Source organism: Lissotriton vulgaris, chromosome 10 (genome assembly GCF_964263255.1).
Source record: "Lissotriton vulgaris chromosome 10, aLisVul1.2, whole genome shotgun sequence".
In the NCBI taxonomy this organism is placed as follows: Eukaryota; Metazoa; Chordata; class Amphibia; order Caudata; family Salamandridae; genus Lissotriton; species Lissotriton vulgaris.
Window position 1 is genome coordinate 130,100,102 of NC_141698.1, and position 21,091 is coordinate 130,121,192.

Here is a 21,091-nt window from a genome sequence, read left to right on the forward strand (position 1 = left end):
ATTTTTAGATAAATGTGCCTGTTACTAAAGCCAAGGGTGCACGGTTTGTGAGGAAGAGATTCCCTCTAATGGCTCTTACCAAGTTTGAATCTTTAGGTAAAAACCATGTACAAAGCACTGGTACATGCACATTTTCAATCATGTTTGAAGTTCATTTTTAGTGGTGGGAGGACATTTGTTAAGCTTCAAGTGGAGAGAGCACCTATAAAGAGCTTTTCCTCACCTGCCAGAGGCACCCATTTTAACCTCCATTCTTGGTGATAAACTGTGTTATTTTTTCCAGTAGATTTTCATTGGTTTTCATAACAGCATATAATCATGTAGGACAGTGCCGAATAATCTGACAACATTTCTTTGTGCCATACACTTAGGGGTAAGTGAGAGCAATAAGGGGCATATTTACAATGAAGTGACAGAGTGCGGCATTAGCCTTCATGGCTTAACGCTGCACTCCGTCACTTCAGAAATGCAAGGCTGCACCATGGGGCATATTACCAAGGACCTTATTGCCGCTTTAGCGGGAATTTTTCCCGCTAAAGCGGCAATAATTTTATCACCCTATTACCTAGCTGTCGCTAACACCAGTTAGCGACAGCTAGTAGGAGATAGCGACCATCTTGGAGCCCACTTTGAATGTCAGCGATAATTATCACTAATGACATGCAAAGTGGGCATGCCAAGATGTTAGCGACTGGAAACAGTCGCTAACATCGCTATCTCCTATTACCAACTTTTGGAAATATTCGCGCCATGCGCGAATATCTCTAAAAGCTAACGCCTGGCCAGGGCAGTTCTTAGCCATGTTATCCAATGGGAGGTGGATAACATGGCTAAGAGCATTAGCTCGGTAATGCATGAATATCTCTGACTTTTCAGCGATATTCATGCATTTCGGCCGATTTTTATCGCTTAGAAGATAAACCTTGATAATAGCAAGGCTCCTAAGCGATTAAAATAGGCGATGCACGGCGTTAAAATAATAGCCGCTAACCAATCAGAGCGATAATTATTGCTTATGCTTGGTAATATGCCCTAATATTTACAAAAATATGGTGCAGCCCTGCGTTTCCCCATGCGAGTGTGCTAAACTTAGCAGCCTAGCACCAACGCAGGCCCGCTTGTACCATAGTGCAAGGGTGTCTGCGTTTAGGGGAAGATTGTTTGGGCCTTATTTATGAAAACTGTTGCCACGCTGCTTGAAAACAGCGATGCAACAGTATTCACTGCGCCCTCCTTGCGACATGACTGATGCGTCATATTTACTGTATGACCCATCATGTTGCAAGGAATGACAGATATGTCAGTATTACTGACGTATATATGTCAGCCTAAAAGAGACGCTTTCCAGCAATGTGTCCTTTCACATGGGGCAAGCCCCATGTGAAAGGGCCTGCGTCGGTCTTATGCCTGCTGTGAGGCAGGCATAAGATATTGACGCAGTAGCGTCCTAGAAGTGGCGCAGTGAAATCTCATAGATTTCACTGCGCCACTTTTATGAGGCTTCCTGCGGGGGAACGCCTACACTGCATACATTATACCTGACACAGGTAGAATGTAGCACTGGGCTTTACAAAGTGACGCATCTGCTTAGATGCCTCTCTTTGTAAATAGGGCGCAACATGGTGCATATTTTAGGCCGCTGATTTGTCACAAAAAGTGAATCAACAGCAGTGCAAAAGTGACTCTGGGGTTCATAAATAGCCTCCTTTCTGTGTAGGAAGCTCTCCCTTCCCGCACATAAACAATTGTTAAATTACTTTTTGTAACTTTTATGTGTGCTGCTTAAAGCAGCACACATAAAAGTCGCAAAATATCATTTATTTTTTTGGATTGTTTATGTGTAGGAAGGGATACCTTCCTGCACATAAACAATGAATGGCAATTTGCTGTTTCTATGTGTGCTGCACAACACATCACACATGGAAACAGCAAAAACGAGGAGATTTAACCCCTTCGCTGCGGCGGCTATTCGGCCGCAGCGCTAAAGGGGCGGGGCGGCCGCGCGGCGGCCGCATGCTGGTGACGGAGCCGCTCCGTCACCAGCCGCGGTTGAGCTATGCTGGTGACGGAGCGGTTCCGTCATGACCCGCCCCGCTCATTAGAACGCCCGCGCAGGCGCGAAATCAGCGCCGCGCAGGCGCGGCGGCTGGGCCATGACGGAACCGCTCCGTCATCAGCACAGCTCAACTGTAGCTGATGACGGAACGGTTCCGTCATCAGCAGGGGAGGGGTTAAAGCATTTCTCCTCATTCACCTGTTTAAGACCAGGTTTTCCCTGGTCTTAATTTTGGAGCTGCCTCCTATTTAAGCCACCCTTGTAAATCAGAGGCAGCGTCAAAATCAATGGGTGTTGCGGTGGAACACCCACGGCAACACCCATTGCCCTCTCCTTTCACACTAAGTACAGCGTGAAAGGGCGCATTATTTACAAGGCAGCATTAAACCACGTTAGGTAAATAAGGCGAAGTCTCTCTCGCCATCACTACGTCACTAAAAGTGACATTGTTGTCCCTATGGGGGATTGTAAATATGCCCCTAATATCTGTAACTTTCCCATATGACTGCAATTTACACAGAGCTAAGAATACGCCATGAACTTTCAAAATAAACTAGATAATGCTTGCTGCATATTACTCTCTCCCAACAACTGAAACCCCTCTGGCAAGGTAAGAAGACGGATCATAGCCCCACATTTTCATAGTTCCATGTTATTCTCCAACAAAACCAAATTATTTATTTACACCTACGTACAATGTATTATGGGCATGGAAACAGCAAAGTGGTCACTGCTACCTTATCTTCCTTATCTGGACATGTGACGTCTTCTGACAAATCTACATATCGATAGCATTGCAAATATTGTGACTTACAATGGCTAATTTGTCCGACATTTCCCTATGTATTCATTAACTAGACTTCCCATGCATTATGTGACTTGATTCTGCATCTCTAAATTGTCACCTGTTTGCATCTTTCGACCACTTCTTCAAACTAGGTACTCTGGAGACTTTCCAAGACATAGCTAACCACAGCTATCCCTCTCGTGACATCTCTTTTTTTTATTTGTTTATTGGCATTTTTATAAACAAAAACAAAACAAATAAGGACACATTCTATATCTCAATGGAAAGATTCAGTTATCCAGTACACACTTTAATATGAATGCATAAACCTTCAACATAACGAGAAGTCAAGGCACATCATAGTGTACAATATCCGTTTGACAGCACCTGCCTTATGTAAGCTCGCACAGGGAGGATGTCATGACAATGTGATCATTATCTATCAATAGTGAATCCACACTGGAGGATATCATGGCGACTATATATTATCACACTTTAATCACCTTTTTGATTTACACTATTCAGCACTGCTATACAGTCACCATCTGATACAGAGTTAATATCATACATACATTGGGACATATATGGTAGATTTGGCTGAATCTGGCCAAATCTTCCATTAGGTACGTTGTTCTACCTGCAATATGATGGTTCCCAAATGATGTAGGGCGGTACAGGTTGCGATTCTGATGGAAATTTCTCTATGCACCAAGAGAGTACCCAGTGATAGATTTCGCTGTTCAAATCTTCACAGCTGAGATCATTGCTTGACAGACACATAGCATATATTTCTTTTCGACCCCCTGCTACTTTATAGTTGGTAGTGACTGGCCTTAACACCTGATGAGAGGGGCCTTTTTGGGAATTATTCTATACCTATGGTTCTAGTGGCTGGGGAGCACGGGTAACAGTGCGGACGGGAGAGGAGGTGCGGTCATCTGGAAGGGTTTTCAGCCAATCTAGGAAGGAGCCCCATATATCTTCTTGTCTAGGATGGCATCAGTTCCCAGAAGGTGGTTAACTGGTTGTGGCTGAAGGTGACGTCTTGTACTCCTGCTTTGATCGTGAGGGCCCGCCTGTCCCTCTAATGTATGGAGACCCTGCATTTAGCGAATAAAAGGAGCATTGCACGTCATTTGCGAGTCTTGGGTTGGGTAACTTTTACGTACCCAAATAACCCGATAAGTGGTTGGTGTTCACTTGGTGCACCCAGAATTTCTTGAATTTTGGGGAAAATGTCACCAAAGAAGACAGCGATGGGTGGGCATTGCCAGGCCATATGCAAAAATGAGGCGGGGGGCAAACCTGCATCTCCAGCAACTTTCATCCTGGCTGACCCCCATGTGGTGAAGCCAAGAGGGAGTCCTATAGTACCTGTGTAGATATTTAAAATGTATTAACCTCAATCGGTAGTTAGGTGAGAGTATTTGGAGTTGACCGCAATAAGAAGCCCACTTTTCATCCGTGACAAGGCCATCTAATTCTGAGTTCCAGCCCAGCAGGTCCTTGGGCCTATCTAGAGGTGCTGTCCAGATTGACCTGTACAGTCTGGTGATGAGCCTACGGGGCGAGTTATTAGTTATCATCTGCTCTAGAGTCGGGAGATGGGTAGGGTGGTTGAGAAAAGTGGTATGTATATGTCTGCATATTTCTCTGATCTTATAGTAAAGGAACAACCAGGAGAAGCTCTGTGTGCCCTCAGCTGTAGAAATCGGCGTGGGCTGAAGGTATCGCCGGGATAGAAGTCTGCAAATGTTTCAAAACCCATTGACTTTGCCAGAGTCACATTTCCCCCATCTGCCAGCACTGGGATCTGTGGGTTTTGTGCAAGGAGACTAGAGGGGGTATATAATATCTCCAAGTGAGCTATTGTGCGCAGTCTGTCCCATGCTCACCGAAGGGTCTCAACTGTGTCTTTACCTTCCCTTGGTTTCCGGTATGCCTGATATAGGGTCGCTTGGAGAGAGACTGGTGCTGCTATATCTGTCCAGGGAGCAACCAATGATGTAAAAATTGGGCCTGTGCACAGAATGCGTAGAACAGTATATATGGAGCTCCTAGCCCACCCCATTTGATGGGAAGTGTTAGCAAATCCCAGGAAACACACAGTTGTTTCCCCACCAAGACCAATGATATTAATAAGGATCGCATAGTTTTGAAAAAGCTTGGGTACGCGGTAGTGGAATATTTATAAATAAATATAAAAACTTGGACAATACGACCATTTTGGCAATAGCTACCCTGCCAGCAAGGGATATAGGCAGTCTAGCCCACACTTTTAATTGTCCTTTCAAGCCAGGAGATAGCGCGCCCATAATTCCAATTCCAGATGTCCTGCTCATCCAGACTAAGCCAGATGCCCAAATATTTCATGGGACCATCTGCCCATTTCAATGGATACTCGAGTTCAAAGGGCCTGGTTGCCGTGGTGAGCGGAAATAAGGTGGATTTGGTCCAGTTTATGTGAATACCAGAGGGCCAGCTGAATTTTATAAGTTCTCTGAAGGATGGGGCCCAAGTTAACCTCCGGGTCCGTTAGATATAATGTCATGTCGTCTGCGTAAAGTGAAATCAAAAGGCCTCTGGTACTGAATCCCAGGCCCCTGTCAGCGTGGTGCTGGCGTATCCTTGCCGCTATCGGCTCCACCGCGACCGCGAAGAGAAGGGTAAAAGGGGGCATCTCTGATGGGTCTGGCAGGAGCTGCTGAAAGGGCTTGAGTGCTTACCATTGATGCATAGTCTGGCTGAAGGTGTGTATAAAGCAATTTGATTTGAGCGAGGAAGTGCCGACTAATTCCAATTCGTTCAAGAATAGCCAATAAATATAGCCATTCTAGCGCGTCAAATACTTTAGTTGCATCAAGGAATGCCACCAGCTCCCTTGATTCTGGATTCAAATAGTGTAGCACTGTTAAGAAGGTGCGGATAGTATGTGCAGTGGACCTTCCAGGGATGAACCTTGAATGGTTGGGCCTTGCTATTAGAGGGAGTTAGAGGTTGCATCCTATTTGTAATCAACTTTGCATAGATCTTGGCGCCGATATTAATTAATTATAGGATAGGAATCTAATTCCTGGTTTGGTTTCCCAGGTTTCAGTAGTATTTGGATTATCGCTTCATGCATTGACGAGGGTAGTATACTAGTGGTCTGAGCCTCCTTGAACACTGCAAGAAGGTGGGGCGCCAGTAGATCAGCATACGCCTTATAGAATACAGCTGTTAAACCGTCGGACCCCAGGGCTTTATCCTGTGGCAGGGTACTGATTACCTGCATAATATCATTGGACGTAATTGGCACATCCAAATACTCTCTGTGTGCCCTGCCAAGCCACAATAATTCAATGGAATCGAGGAAGGGTTAGAGTTCCTCAGGTATCGACTGATGGGTAGCGGTATATAGATTGGTGTAAAAATGTGTAAATCGGTCCAGGACTTCCTGGGGGCCTCCTACCAATATTTGATCCACGTCCATAAACTCAGAAATGTAAGTGGCGGTGTATGGCATTTTGAGCACATTAGCCAAAGTTTTACCGGGTCTGTACCCCTCCCCGTAACGTTTTGCTTGGGTGTATTTGCCCATAAACTTCACCTTAAATGTTTCCTCAAATTCCATGATGAGCTCTTTAATAGATACTAACAGATTTGGGTCTGCAGTAGCATAATACCGAGCTTCCTGTTCTTTGATGCGGGCCTCTAGACCAGCTAGTGAGCCCCTGCTGGCTTTAACCAAACTGGCATGACATGATGTACATTTCCTTTGTATTATTACTTTAAACACCTTCCATAGTGAAGCGTATGTGGAAACAGATCCTGTATTAGTGGTGAAATAGTCTTCAATGTCCCAGTGTATTCCTCTCATAAAGCAGCGCCCTGCAGGGCATTTGGAGGGTACCTTCAGCTAAACATTTTCTGTGGTGTGCCTGGGATATTCAGCCTTAGCAGACAAGGGGTTTGGTCTGAGAGCGTTCTGGGGAAGAGTGTGGTGCCCATAGTCCAGGCAACAATATCCTGACATACCAGCCAACAGTCCAATCTGGACAAGGCACTGTGGTGTGCTGATATACACAAGCCCTCCAACACCCCTGGGTACCTCGGCCTCCAAATGTCGGTCAAAGTGACATCTGCTATTATAGCATTTAGTGCGGGGTGCAGGGTGCGGGGTGCGGGAGATGCCTTTTCTCTCAATGGAATAATTTAATACAGCATTGAAGTCTCCTCCCCACACTATAGCATCACAGCCTAGGATTTGAATGTTAGCCCAGACTTTATGAAAGAATTCAGGACGGTCCACATTCGGTCTGTACACTGCAGCAAGTGTCATCCTCACCCCTCCCAGCACTCCATTTAATACTACAAAAAAACCATTTGGGTCTAGGTAAGAGTCAATCGTTCTCAAATCCAGCCCCTGTCTGTTGAGAATAGCAACCCTTTGTGCGTAGTTAGGGTAGATAGAGGAGAAGGTGTGACCCCAGCGTACGTTCTGTAATCTAAGATGAGATGTGCTGTTTAAATGTTTTTCTGCAGTCATTTAGCCCACGGATGTTCCAAGTTAGAAACTTATAGTCAGTCATAACCATCTGTGATGTGTGAGCTGTTGGACTGAGGTGCGTAAGTGAATTTATATTATTTGTGTAGTGCCTTGTGTGTCATTCTCTGTAGTTAGTAAGGTTCCGTGAATTCTGAACCCGTTTCATAAATGTCATGGTTTCGTCGCGAATTTGATAGTAGCGAACCGTAACTAGTGAGCGCGGCAAGTACAAGTGTTTTCGCCATGTTAGACCACTGGATTCACTATGTATTTAGGGATTTCGTTCTGAACCCTTCGGTTCCATTTTGTGCATGGCAGCCATTTTGTGGTTGCCCTCACATAGGCCGATGACTACGGCCGAACAAGTACATGTTAGCTGACTTTTGGATGACCTCAGTGAACTGACCCCGTTGCCTGAAGCTGACCTTGTTAAACCAGTTCCTTGCCCGGTAGCTGATTGAGATTAACGATCAGAGCACAGGAGATTGTAAAGTTTGGTATGCACACACACACCCCTTATCCTACTTCTCATCTGTTTCTGTTCCTTCTTTTATGGCCTGTTTACGATATGGGTTGTGGTATTTTATTATGGGTTTGTCCGGCTTGTGCAAGAAGGAATGTTGGGCTTGTCTGTATAATTAATGGTGGGCCGAACAACTGAAAAGTGGGTTTGTCGTCATACGATACCTTCTGCAATGTTACCTATGATTGGACAAATTGTAAATAGTGGGGGTTTGTCCAGAATGTGATTTTTGGCATAAAAGAGGATGACTAGCCCTACGAATTTGAACAGTCTCCTACGAATATACTCTGTGTTGTACTTCGTGGACTTCTGTTTCTGGCTGCAGCAACTAAACTCAATCTTTGATGCCACCAAGAAGTGTCCCGTGTCTCTGTATTCTAAGACAGGTGAAACCGAAGACTTTGGGCGTGCCCCTTGTACCGCTGGGTTCTAAAACCCGGTTCTTCAGTAGCCCCCATCTGCGGACCTGTGTCGATGTGATTAAAACATATTGAGTGCCATCAGTAAACATGCTGTTGTATGTTGCTGCCTTGGCTAACTTCCCACCTACAGCAAACCCAAACCACCCCCCACCCAAGCCAACCCCCCAAATTAGGTTGTGCGATAAAACAATGCTCTCCAGCACCAAGCCTGGGAGCAAAACATGGGAGCACTCCCTGGAGGCGTAGGTCCACCGGCGTACAGCCATGCCTTAAGGCAGGGTGGCCGAGACCCATGATGTGAACCAGCAGCCTGTGAGTCAAAGCCTATCTGAGCTGCAGCAGCCTATAATTACTAAGTGCGCCTGAATAGAACAATCATCTCCACTGCAGTTTCAGCGCAGCACATTTGTAAGTGTCCTAGCACTTAGAGGGAAAGTTCCTTATCGAGTCATTGCAGTATTAGTCATTGTCACTTAGGTTTGTATCAGGATTCCTGGATTTAGTGGATTTTCACAGGCTTTTTCTGCCCGCTTACATGTTTGGCAAATTTCATTGCAGATTTCGCGTCTGTGAAGAAAAGGGCAGCGCCGTCGTACATGACCTTCAGTTTGGCGGCGGTAGAGTAATGCACATGGGACCTCTGACTGTAGCAGTAGTCGTTTCACTGGTGAAAACTCATGGTACGCCACCTACACCAATGGAGTGAAGTCAGGGAAGAATGAGATAGTGTTGCCTTGGTGCTGGAGAATCACACGCTCCCTGGCCAGGCGCAGCATGACATGTCGGTCCCTGTAGTTCAAGAGGCGGGTCAAGATTGGGCGGGGGTGGACCACACAGGTGATTTTGGCCCCAGAGTGCAATGAGCCCTCTCCAATGTGAAGACCGCAGATAGATCTGAACCAAACAGTTCACGAAGCAGTTCCTCCACGTACACTTCCATTTTGAAGATGGCTGTGGTTACGGGGATGCCCGTGATGCGTAAATTATTATGCCTTGACAGAGCTTTTAAGTCGTTGTTCTTAACTCTGATCAAGGTCAAGACCTTGTCCATATGCAACAGCTGTTCTTTGGTCTCAACCTGGAAATCGTGGGCATCCGCTGTGTTTCGTGCTTGTCCACCTGCTTCCTGACTTGGTCTAGCTGGGAGGTGAGGAAGTCCATCTTAGTGTCAATGGTCTTCAGACTGGACTTCATCTCTAGTAGGCGAGGGAGGAGGTCCTCCCCTCGATCGTCCTCAGCAGCTGCAGGGAGCCGATCCCCCTCTGCCCTGGAATCCATGTGCGTTGTGAGTCTTTTATTTTCAAAGGAAATCTTCAGCTGTTTGTTGTCGTGTTTGCCCATGACTGTGGGCTATTTTCTTGATGTTTGATGTTTGTTGGTTTTTGTATAGCGCACATACACTCCATGGAGCATCTTGGCGCTGCTGATTTCACTGCAAAGATGAAATATTTGGGGATGGTAGCTGAGCTATAGATGTCCTTAGATTAGAGTCTTAATATTTTGCATCAGATAATCCGTAAATCCATGTTTTTAGAAGTTTTTTATAGATTTTTTCTTATGGTGATGCTCTAAGTTTAGCTGGAAGGGCATTCCAGGCCTTGGCGCCTAGGACTGCTAGGGATTTGCCACCCTTGGTGGTCAGTCGAAACTTGGGTATGGTCATTAGATTAGCAGTGGCTGATCTAAGTTCCCTATTTGGGAGGTATCTGTGAAATTTGGTTGACAGATATCTTGGTGCCGGTGGTTCAAGCGGTCCGCAGGCCACGAGGTGCAGAGCTCCAAACTTTTTCGCAATGTGATTCACAGGTCACCCGATGCTGGCAAGCACCTCGCCTCCTCCAGAGCCCTGGGAGGTTGTGCCCGCTGATACTTTGGGAGTAAGGGGGGCTACACAACTTCCAAGGTCACATTCACGTTAGCCGCTCCTCAGGGATCTGCAGGTCTAGCAGTCTGTACATGCGATCGCATGCGTAGCCATACACAGATCACTATAGGTTAGTCTCAGACTGATTAGTATAGGCCACCCAGTGTGATTTGCTGGAGCAGCACAGCAGCATCACAGCCTGCTGCCCCTAGACGGTCGCTGGTTTTGTCTACTTGGCCGCAGCAGAGTGGCGTGGGTCATGTCCTCCTCATACATCCTACGCAACACCCTGTGCTCCTCAGTGACAACCCCGTCCGGAGAGTGGTTTAGTTAAGGAGGCCGGTGTGCATTCTCCTAAATGTCCCTTTTATTCGGCCTTTACTATGTCGGCTGCTGGGCCACGGTGCAGGTCCCGCTATTGGCGTGCCACGATAAGTGGGAGAGGCGCATTGGTGTTTTGTAGCCCCCTCCCGTTACCTCTTCTGTGCACCCGGGCTGCACGTCGGAGCTTCCACCGGTCACCGTGTGTGACAACCGCAGCCTGGTCAACCTTGGGGTGCCGTATAGGTATCTCAGTCTCCGCTGGTGTTCTGGCCACGGGTGGACACTACCCCAGCTCCAATCCCAAGATTGGGGTCACAGCACTGCGGGTCGTCGGGCCAAAACCTCTGCGTAGCAGCTGGAGCTCCGTGCACTGATGATCGACCGTGGTCTATGATGGGGGCCGGCTCGTCCGCCAAAACCCCACCTTGGTCCGCCGTGTCTGGTTTGCCTCTGTCAAAGCAGGCAGCAACGCTGTCTCTCTGCCCAGAGTGTGTTTGGCCGGGCCTCTCTTCCCTCGTGGCTGGTAGGCTATTTGCAGCTTGTCCGTGTTCCCTATTAAGAGGCATACATTGTACATGTTATTAAAATGAGGGATCCCAGACAAATATAAGACCCAAAAATATTGTATGATAGAATACCGTGTCAAAAATATCGAGGACAAAAATATCGAGAAGGTAAGTGCTAATAGGTAAGTATAGTCTTACTACTCTTAACTCCATACCTTGAAGATATATATCCTCAAGGTAAGTAAAAGTGGAGTTATATATAGTAAAACAACTTTACTTACCACTAGAAACTTACCTTCACAATATCTTGTACTCGATATTCTTAACATGATAATTATTATTATTATTATTATTATAATTGAGCTTGTAGAGCGCACAGCTACTCGGAGGTTTCCCGACACTAAGAACAGGATGAGGGTAAAGAAACAGGAAAAGTTTGAGACTCATAAGATAAAAGAACAGCCTATTGATTAAACAACCAGGTCTTTAAGTCCTTGCGGAATTTAAGGTAACTTGCTTCTGTGCGCAGGAGAAAGGGAAGGGAATTCCAGAGGGAGGGTGCCAAGTAAGCAAAGGACCGACCGCCCATTCTGGCCCTTTTAATCCTTGGTACCTGAAACTTGTGCTGGTTGGAGGAGCGAAGAACGCGAGAGGGACAGTATTGGTGAACTAGATTTGTAAGATAAAGCGGAGCCCTGCCAGTGTGGATTTTGTACATAAAGCATAAGGCCTTAAACTTTGTACGGCACTCAATGCGAAGCCAGTGAAGGTTCTTCAGGGACAGAGATGTGGGGGATTTATTAGGGAGTTTGCAGAGAAGCCTGACCGCCATGTTCTGCACCATCTGCAATTTACGAGTTACTTCCTTACATGCGCCCAGGTAAATGACATTACCATAGTCCAGTCTGGATGTAATTAAGGCCTGAACTACGTTTTTTTGTGTGTCCTGAGGAAGCATCCAGATGATCTTCTTAAGCCACTTGAGAATCGTAACACAAGTGGAAGCGACTTTAACCGCTTGTTGCTTCATAGACATCTGGTCATCGAAGATTATGCTGAGGTTGCGGGCCGTTTTTGAGGGGGCAGGAAGAGGACCCATTTGAGGAGGCCAGTGATGAGATCCCCACAGAACTGTATTGTTACCAAACAGAAGAAGTTCTGTTTCCCCCCCATTGATTTTTAACTTGTTGTCATACATCCATTTGGCAATGTTGTTAAGTCCTAAACATAAGGAGGAAGGCGTGGAATGAGAATTCGCAGAGAGTGAGTAGATAATCTGGGTGTCATCAGCATAGGAATAAACAGTGAGCCCAGATTGTTCTGCAATGGTGGCCAAAGGGCTGACATACAAATTAAATAATAAGGGACTCAGAATGGAGCCTTGGGGGACGCCTCATTTCGAGTTGTGTGTTCTGGAGGCTGATTTAGTGGAAAAAACTTGAAAAGTTCGGTCAGAAAGAAAGCAAGCAAGCCATTTCAAAGCTGATCTGGTGATGCCATAGGACTGTAGGGTGTTGAGAAGGATGGAGTGGGAAACCGTATCACTTAGGTCGAGCACTTAGGTCGAGCAAAATGAGTGCCACGGTTTCCCATTTGTCAACCTGGCATCGAATGGTCTCAGAGACACCTAAAAGTGTTGATTCAGTCGAAAAACCTGACCTAAAGCCAGATTGAGAATGATGAAGAAGATTCCTAGATTCGGTGTATTTGGTGAGTTGAGTGTTAATATGTTTTTCAAGAATGTTAGAAAAGACCGGAAGGAGTGAAATGGGACGGAAATTTGATGGATTTTCAGAGTCAGCATTAGCCTTTTTCAGTAAAGGTACGATCATGGCATGGCTGCTATCAGGCGCTAGTCACTTACTTCAGCCACTTTAGTCACCATCTTGGGCAGGGGAAGGCTGGCGGTCTAGATGATCGCTTCTCCCGCCCTCCCAGGATACAAAAGGGTGCCTCCCTTTCTCTTCGAGGTATTTGTTAAATTTCACCCCTGAGGCAGAAGCCGGGGGTTCTTTGCGCTCTTTGCACTTTTGAGATCGATTTGAATTGTGCGACTGTTATTGAGTAAATAATAACGAATTTTTAAATCTTGTAAATATTTTAATTGCCAGATCTTAATTTGAGCCCCTACCTTGGCACGAGATTCGCGTCGCCCAAGGCTGCTTCCCCACTTGCCTAGCTGACATAGCGCCGCTGCTATCAGGCGCTAGTCACTTACTTCAGCCACTTTAGTCGCCATCTTGGGAAGGGGAAGGCTGGCGGTCTAGATGATCGCTTCTCCCACCCTCCTCCCACCCCTCATCGTGGATAAAAACATCAGACCCGCCTGTCCACGCAGAGGGCGGGCGCAGCGGGCGCGCCGGCGGCGCGCCAAAGGCAAACCCGTCTGCACCCGTCCGCGACCAGACGGGACCAGGGGCCATCCCCCCTGATCAACGCAGAGCAGAATGCGGTACGCCTATACGGTATGATTCCCTTTCCCTAAAAAACCTAATGCCACCCACGAAAGATCTCTGTCGGCATTCAGTTCACCCTAGTACAACCACCGGTACTTGTTCTCATTGCAAGTTCCTACTTACTAGTTATAGGGGCAAATCGCATACTGCCAAACCTTATAAAATGTTCCTTTTAAACTGCCGCTCACTTACAAAACACGCTGTTCAAATGTCACTTCTTTTAGAAGACACCAGCCCTGATGCTATATTTCTGACAGAGACTTGGCTTAAAGACGCGTCTGACCCGGACATTATTTCCCTTATGCAACTGGGATACATACTTCAGAGGGTGGACAGACCGGAGGGTAGAGGAGGAGGCCTAGGCATTCTTTTTAAAAACCACTACCATTGCAGGACCAGCCCGGCCACAATATCTAATTGTGAGAGCATGCACTTTGCTCTGGACTTTTCACCCACCGCCCCCTTCTCAGGTATTCTTATTTATCGTCCCCCTAACCAAATGGGAGAGTTTCTTGACTCGCTTCAATCTAAAGTTGCAGAGTTAGTGGTCATCAGACCTCACTTCTCCTTATAAGGAGACATTAACATCCATCTGGATGACCCAAACAACCCAGCGGCCAAATCTCTGCTGGACAATCTGGCGGCTCTCCAGATCACACAGAAGGGCTTTGAACCCACACATGAAAAAGGTCACCTCCTAGACGGGGTATTCAGTAACGACCACAGACTCGAGGTAGGGACTCCTCTGCCCCTCACATGGACAGACCACCATCTGATTACTATACAGTGGCTGCCAGTTACATCGGCCCTGGCCCTCCCTCGTACCATCCTACAAGGGAGAGAATGGACAAAACTCTCCATTGACCGGTGGATCAAGTCTCTGTCCCCCGCCCCTTCCCAAGCTGAGGTTGACCCTACGTCTCTTTATGATAATTATACCAACTGGATGCGTACGGCCCTGGATTCTATTGCACCCCAGAAAGCCCTTAAAGAGAAGACCAAATCAAGGGATTCACCCTGGTACACCCCTAAACTTAAAGAATTAAAAAGAGTTTGCAGGAAGCTTGAAAGAACTTGGAGGGAATCCCGCAGCAATTTAGATAAAACTAACCATCATGAAGCAATCAAAAAATATAAAGCAGAGATTAGATGTACAAAATCTTCTTACTTTGAAGAAAAAATCACTACTGCCTCCAACTCACCTAGAGAAATTTTTAAAATAACAAAATTCCTTATCGACACTCCTCCTATTCCCCTTGACCCCAGCAAAGCTAAGACTCATTGTGATAATCAGGCTGAATATTTTTATAAGAAAATACAGAATATTTCTTCTGCATTTGACTCACCCAATTTGGTCTATGATGAAGGAACCACCTCACCGCACACTACGCACCACAAATTGGATGAGTTCCCTCTGCTAAAAGAGGATTCTCTTGATCTCCTCATGCGGAAAGTCAAATCTGGGTCACCCACTGATCCCGCCCCCCCTCGCCACCTAGTAAAGATTACAGATACTATTAGACTTGTCATCCTCAATATCTTAAACACCTCCATCACCACAGGATTAGTCCCCTCTGCGTGGAAATGTCCCCAAGTTAGAGTGCTATTGAAAAAAAACCACCTTGGACCCAGATAACATGGCCAATTATCGACCAATGTCATTACTTCCTTGGGTTAGCAAACTATTAGAAAAACATATCAATGCCTCCATTTCACAATTTCTGGAAAATAATCATCTGCTCCACGACTCCCAGGCAGGTTTCCGTCCCAAGTTAGGAACTGAGGCTGCCCTTTTGACGGTGACTGAGTTGGCTAGGAAACAGATGGACCTAGGCGGCACCACAGCAATTATGTTGCTCGACCTCAGTGCCGCCTTCGACACTGTTAACACCAGCATCCTTCTCCACCGCCTATGCCAAATAGGAATTTCAGGGAAGGCCATGCACTGGCTTCAGTCTTTTCTGGAGAATCGTTCCTTTGAGGTAGTAGAGCGCACCACCCACTCAAAAATCTGGCCCCTTGACCAAGGCGTGCCCCAGGGCTCCGCACTGAGCCCTACCCTCTTTAATATTTATATGCAACCACTTGCTGACATAGTGCATTCGTTCGGTCTAGACATAGTGACCTATGCCGACGATACACAATTGGTTGTATCAATGAACCAGTCCAACACCTCCCCCCCAATCTCAGTAATTGCCTGGTAGCGGTCACCCAGTGGATGGCCACCTCGCACCTGAAGCTCAACGGCGAGAAAACGGAGCTCATTATTTTGGGCAATCCAATTATTTCTAGCCCTCTGCCGGACTGGCCCCCATGCATGGGCATCCCGCCCCAACCAAAAACCCAAATAAAGAGCTTGGACATCTGGCTGGACGCAAATTTAAACTTCACACACCAATCAACCATTTTGTCCGCCACTTGCTTTGGCCTTATGCGCATGCTTAGGAAAGTGCTGCCACTCCTTCCTTCTCAAGCCCGTAGAATAATGGTGCAAGCCATTATCTTGTCCCGCCTGGACTACGGGAACTCCTTATACCTCAGGGCTCCTGCCTCTACAACAAGGAAGCTTCAGGTTACTCAAAATGCGGCAGCCCGCCTTTTGCTGGGCCTTAACCGGCGGGAATCAGGCACAGCGGCTCTGAAGAAACTTCACTGGCTTCCCATCAAGGCCAGAGTATTGTTCAAATCTATGTGCATTATGCACAAGGCCATGTGGAAGACCGCACCAGCAATGATCTGTTCTTTAGCGACCCCCTACCTCCCCCACAGATCACTGCGATCTAGCCCAGCATTCCTGGCCACCATGAACAAAATCAAACGTACCAGATGGGGCGGGCGCTCTTTCTCTTGGAACGCCGCCAAGGCTTGGAACTCCTTGCCTACTACCCTTCGCAGCGAATCTAACCTTCTGAAATTCCGGAAGGAACTGAAAACTCTTCTTTTTATCTAATCTTGCTCTTTTCAGCTCACACTAGTCTGACTATACACAGCGCTACGAGGCCTCCGGGTTGTTTGCGCTTAACAAAACACAATTAATAATAATAATAATAATAATAATAATGTTTCCATGCATTAGGGACCTTGGCTTCCCTTAAGGATATGTTGAGTAGTTCTAGAATAAGGGTAAGGGTAGGAGTGTCCAGGGCTCATAAAATTTGAGGGGGGATGGGATCCCTAGGGGAGCCTGATTTGATGTTGCCAATGATGTCATAAAGTGTGTTAATATTTAAAGAGTCCCAGGTTGTTAGCTGCTGGGAGGAACTACTGAATGATAGCTTCAGTGCCTCAGATTCACTGTCAGTGGCCAGTGCAGGCTGCTCCGAAGGTGAATAGATATGGGTTGGGTCTCCAAAGTCGGCATAAATGTTATCAATTTTTGAGATGAAGAATTCTGCCAAGGTATTGCATTGCGTCGTGTCAAGATATGGGGCTTTTGGCTGGCATAAAGCACTGAGAGATCCTGTACTGCTTTAAACAGCGCTTTTGGGTGGTTTTGTGCATTCAGAATCGCAATGTTGACATATTCTGCCCTAGCGGTGTTACAAAGTGCATGGTATTTGGTTAGGGCATATTTGTACAATTGCTTAGTGCTGAGATCATAGTCGGTACGCCACCTCCGCTCCAGGTTTTTACAGATAGTTTTCTCCCTTTTTAGTGAGTCTGTGAACCAAGGAGCTGGTGGATGGTGTAAAGTGTGCTTCTTTTTGCTCTGAGGGAGGCAGGCATTGACGGCAGAAATAAGCCAGTTATGTATGACCTCCTCTTCCTTGATGTTAGTAACAGTGGTGAGGGGCCTGGTGTTCTCAAGACAGGAGTTAAGTTTATTGGAATCCAGGTTTTTCCAGTTCCGAGTTACCCTGGGTCTTGTATCGATTGCTGGGGTCTTGGGGGACCGATCAGTTATTATAGAAAAGTCCACCATATAGTGATCTGACCAGTGGATAGGTAGGGAAGGTTTGCATGTTATGGTATTCAAATTTGAAAATATGGGATCAAGCAAGTTCCCGGCATTGTGAGTTGGGCCAGAGTTATGGAGAAGGATGTTAAGTGCTGCTAGATCCAAAATAAGATTGGTACTAGTGGGGCACGATGTGTCATTCAAATGGATATTGAGATCTCCAATAATCAGAAAGTTAGAGGCGTCTAACAGCAGCGGTGAAATATGCTCCGGAAGTGCGACCTCCCTCCACAAACAACGAGCTAGGCTCGGGGTGGAACGGGGAGTGTTAGGCGGACACAGTTGCAGTAAAAAAGGTAAATGGCAGTACCGTGAGTTTAAAAACTAATTACAGTGTAAGCACCTCAATCGTGCCCCTGCTCTCTCACAGCAGCGCCAGTCTTTGTGATAACAGTAGACTGATAGGAATAAAATAAGCAATTACACAACAGAGCGAGCACCTAACTTGTGCCCCCTGCAATGACAGGTTGGCCCACAATATTTTTGATTCCGATATTCTGTGCAAACACCTAAAAGAGGCATACTTGAAACATGTGTTTCTCAAATTTGTATTGCATATTCTAGATAGCTCTTGTTTGATTGCTGTTATCCACCTGGTTTATGTATTCATGTTCTCTGGTCAGTGTAGCCGCATTATTTCCTTTTGCAGCAATGTTACAGCCCTCTGCCCATGTGAAAAAAATTAATTAAGCAACTCCAATCTCGGTGACTCAGCATCATCTAATGCCCATATATTAATAATATATCAATGTTTTAAATATTAAGTAATGTCTCATGCAATATGATGGACCTCACTAGCAATTGAGGGCCAGTTTTACTAAGTGCCTGTGTTGCTGTTGTGTCATGCAAGTGAATCAAGGCAATGCAAGCCGTTAAGTGAGACTTACTATACCACTGAGCGCCACCCTGCGTGCCTCTGCATGGCCCAGTAAATCTGGAGTAGCACAAGGCAGTGCAAGTCGCTGCCTTGCTATACTGTCTCCCAGGAAAGCGTTCTATGGGTGAAGCGTGAGTGTTCCCATACATCCACCCATGGATTATGGTGCATTCCCAGATTAATAACATTAGTTAACATGGGAATGCTTCAAAATGACACGCCTTCCTTGTTTTTTCCTCTTTCTAAGTGTGATGCATTCTGTAGCACACATAGAAAAAGGGCCATAGGAGATTGCTTTTGTGCAGAAAGGTGTCCGTTCCTGCACAAATTATCCTGCTGGTACCATTGCACCATGGCGCAAGGGTGCCTGTGTTGGTGCTAGGCTGCACTCAGTGCACCAGTGGGATAGAGAGCAGGAATGCAGCATATCTTTATAGATATGGTGCATTCCTGCTCTCTCAATTTGATGCAGTGCAGTAAGTTATCTTGCTGCGTTGCACTGAGTCAAATGTTAGTAAATCTGCCCCTAAGATTTCATTGGACATTCAGCCCCAAAAATCAATGGGTGTCCTGTTTCCCCTGTAGATAACTTGTCCTGTTTATGGATAGGCAGCCCTCCAAGTGGAAAGAGTCATGACTTTGTCCAATTTATTTTCAACCAAGTGTATCAGCCTATACCCTCCAGCACTGTCATCAGCTCCTCTTATCTAGCACCATTTCCTCTGAAATTCAATAGTGCACAATCAACATGGAACTACATAATATGCCATTTCTTCAATACACAAATGCCCCATTCCTGAAACAGATCCAAAGATAGACATTGTTGTTAATTATAGTATTTGGGTTTGTGGGGCCTGTCAGCAGATATAGGAAGTTTCTGGAAAGGATAATCTGTAAAACTTAATCTATAAAGTGAAAGATCTCCGACCAGAATCTGCCTAATTTCAAGCTGCGAAATTGCATGGGACTTATTTACAAGCCCCTGGGCCAGTGGTTGTCACTTTTAATATGGGGAAAAGAGGCGCACCGACAGAGCAAGGGGCTTGTGAATAAGCCCCCATGTGAGCTAGATCTCTAGAAGTGCTGTTAAAATTCCATCATAGAGGATTCTCACAGAGTTCACGCTTATGTAACCTCTGCGATATTCAATACATCCTCTGTAGGGATCAGTGACTAGTTTGCTTTTTTTCCTGCAAGGGTGTGAGTTTATTTTTAAAAGTTATGGACTAAATTTGGAGCCAATTAAGGATTGGGATGTCTTGGTTTGCTTCCATTTCTCATTTGGGTTGAATCTTATGTAACAGCTTAGTGAACTTTGGTAGAAGCATCAAGTGAGTTCCAGAGACATCATGGCCAAGTTTAGTCAAATTGTTGATCCATGTAACTATCGAGGGATCTGACCTAAATTTATTAGTTTTAATTATAAAGGTTTTTAACTTCAAAAATACAGATAAAATTACATATTCTTCAAATGGAATATGCCTTGTATACTAGCAAAAATTGATTGTTCTGAATGTGTGCCTAATTGTCCCACTGGAAAGATGTCTATATAGGTCCATTCATCCCAGTCAACTTTAATATGTTTATTTTGCCAAAGAGAGGCTAGTTTTGAGCCGTACATCCAAGAGAGAATCAATTCGTAATACGGCTTTTTTACTGACTTTGAGAATAGTGTTGGAGTGGGGACACATCATTTGTGTGAATATTAAATATGACAAGAAGGATGCATTTCACAGGATCATATTCTCCATATCTAACCATATGGGGTGGTAGGAGTCAGGGCTAGCTAACTATCTTGAACCTTGTTTGAAAAGAAAAGATGACAGGTAGACTTACATATTTGCCAACTTTACTGCTCCCCGTTCCTTGGTGAGTGTAAGCTTTTTTCATGGAAATCTTTAGATGATTCTGATTCCACAGAAAATAATTCAATATTTTATGGAAAAGAAATCATCTGATAGCATTGTCAGCATCACACTCAATATATAGTTAACTACTGAGGTGAACATCATTTTAATAGTTTTAGTCCAGCCCCACCAACGTAGGAATTTGGGAGACCAGCTCTTTGCAAGATTTGTTATTTTATGTAAAACATTTTTATTATGTTTTACCATCTCTAAGAGATCATCCTTAAACTCAGCACTGAGATATGTTATATCTTAGGAATCCCAGGCGAGTTTCAAGTTGCCTACAAGTTTCCTCCCTCCTAATTTGTTTAAAGCCATGACCTTCAATTTGTCTCTATTCAAGTTTAACCCAGAGTAGTATAAGTAGGTTTCCATAATTTGAGATAAAGTTGCAATAGATTGTTCCACATTTTCAGTGAAGACTAGGTTGCATTCTGCTGCTTTAACCACAATAGTATCAAAAGTAATATCCTCAATACTCTCATTTGACCTAATCATACAGCAGGGGTTCAATAACAGAAACAGCAGTGGTGACAGTGGGCAACCTTATCTGTCACCTTGTTTTAGGTTGAAAGCATCAGAGAAGTGTCATTGAAATGAACTCTAGCAGACACTATAACATAGAGAGCCATTACCATTTCATCAAAGTCTGGCGCTAACTGACATATTTGTAAAACTTATTTTTAAGAAATTCCATGCAACTTTGTCGAAAGCGTTTTCAACCTCAAGAGCAATAGTCAGAGCTGGCGTGGCAGCTAAATTAACTTTTTCTTTCACATTGGAGATTAATCTAGAATAATCACTAGAGAGGCGAATGTTTACCAAATCCCACCTGAGTAGGGTGAATGGAGTCTTGTAGTAGGGTCTCCAATTAAATTACAAG